The sequence below is a fragment of the Amphimedon queenslandica genome, unplaced genomic scaffold (genome assembly GCF_000090795.2).
Source record: "Amphimedon queenslandica unplaced genomic scaffold, v1.1 AMPQUscaffold_9896, whole genome shotgun sequence".
NCBI lineage: Eukaryota > Metazoa > Porifera > Demospongiae > Haplosclerida > Niphatidae > Amphimedon > Amphimedon queenslandica.
Window position 1 is genome coordinate 2,618 of NW_003549833.1, and position 1,949 is coordinate 4,566.

The window sequence follows — 1,949 nt, forward strand, 5'->3', positions numbered from 1 at the left end:
ACAAAAATTCAGTGTAAAAATCAGTCACTTCAAAATAGACAATGCTACGAAACTTAGAAAAAAGTAACAAATAATAAGAAATATGTAATACATGAAACATTTTATAACAAAACTTTAATGATAAGGATTCATTGTTATTAGTCACTCCTGGTATAAACTATACCATGAGAGAGTAAAAAAAGAAGAAACAAATAGTAACAAGCAGTACATAAAACATCATTTTAAAACCAACTTCAAATGATAGACTTAGTCAGATTAGTCACTTCTGGAATTTTAAACTACACTATAAAACTTACAAAAAAGGAATAATTAGTATAAACTTAGAAAAGCATGACAAATTATTTCACAATGAACCTCTAAATACAAAGAATCAGTCTGATTATATATTTCTGGTATTTTATTTACTATGAAAATAAGAAAAGAAAAAATAAATGCTTGTAAATATGATCATTACAAAACCAAACATAACTGCTAAAACCTGAGTCATATCAGTCGTTTCCGGTATAAACATATACACATTGTTTTAGAATCAACCTCCAATGATAAAAACTTGGTCTGATCAGTCTCTTGTGTTTTCAACCATACTATGAAACTAAAAAAGAAACAAGTAGTGAGACGTAATTCCTACATGAAACATTTTTTGATAATTTTAGATGTAAAACTCACTCTGTCAGATCAGTCACTCCTCGTATAAACTTTAGAAACATAGTGAGAAGTGAGTAGCACATCAAGCATCATCTTAACACGAATTTCAAATGCTAATATTTAACTCGGTCTCATCAATATAAACTTTACTATGAAACAGAGAAAAGGGAGAGAAAGTACGTAAACATGACACAATATCAAAAACCAACCTCAAGTGACAAGAACTGAATATTTTTAGCATTTTAGAATATACAATAAAATTAATGGAGAAAAGAAGAAATTGTGAGGAATAGTGCATCACAAATTTTGAGTGTTAAGAACTCAGTCTCATCAGTCACTTACTGAATAAACTTTACTATAAAAGTGAAAAAAAAAACAAATAGTGAGATGTCAGGAGTAACTCAGTCTAATCAGTTACTTTAAACTATACTATGACACTGAGAAAAGAAAAAACAAATTCTGAAAAAAACGAAATCACTAAAACATGAAACATCTCAAAGACAAACCTCAAATCATGAGAACTCTGTGAACCGTCACTTCTGGTATTTTAAACTATACTATGGAATTGAGAAAGATAAAACAAATACTGGGACATGGCTAATACCTAAAACATGGATTAAAAGTGAAACTTACATTTAAGTCTGATCTATTACTCCTGGCATAACCTATAGTATTAGCTGAGAAAAGAACAAACAAATGCTGAGATTTGAACTCAGTCTGATAAGTCACTTCTGGTACTTTAAAACCATATTATGAAACTGAACAAAGAAGAGACAACTAGGGAGAAGTCAGTGCTACATAAAAAAGCATTCTAAAGCCAAACTCAAGTAATAAAACTTTGTCTGGTCTTGTATAATAATACTTTACTATGAAAGTGAAAAAGGTAAAACATATAGAGAGACTTGAGTAGTACATAAACATTTTAAAACTAATTTTAAAAGTTATTAAACCAGTCTGATCAATCACTTCTGTTATTTTAAACTGTATTATGAAACTGAGAAAAGAAAAAACAGTTACTAACAAATAAGTAGTACAGAAATTATCATTTAAGAAAAACTTAAAGTATAAAAAAAACTAACACTGATCAGTCACTCCTGGTATGAACTATACTATGAAACTGAAAAACAAATAAGCAAATCATGAAAATTGAAAGAACACATTATTTTAGAATCAACCTCATATGATGAAGAAACCGGTGTAAAAAAGTGGCCAATCTGTGTTTTTAACTTTGGCCATCAAGAAATGTGAAATTTGATTCTTTGTTTCAATTTCTGCTTATAGAGCAAGATTACAGAAAATTTGGA

The 1,949-nt window shown here is 28.8% G+C and overlaps 1 long non-coding RNA gene across 1 annotated transcript; it reads right to left on the bottom strand.

Moving 5' to 3' along the window:
• Positions 1–441: 441 nt before the first annotated feature.
• LOC109590526 (uncharacterized) lies at positions 442–907 on the bottom strand. Its single transcript, XR_002189367.1, has 3 exons — positions 855–907; positions 667–794; positions 442–592 (listed from the first exon to the last, which is right to left on the bottom strand). It is a non-coding gene; the product is annotated as an uncharacterized LOC109590526 (long non-coding RNA).
• Between the last annotated feature and the right edge of the window lie 1,042 nt (positions 908–1,949).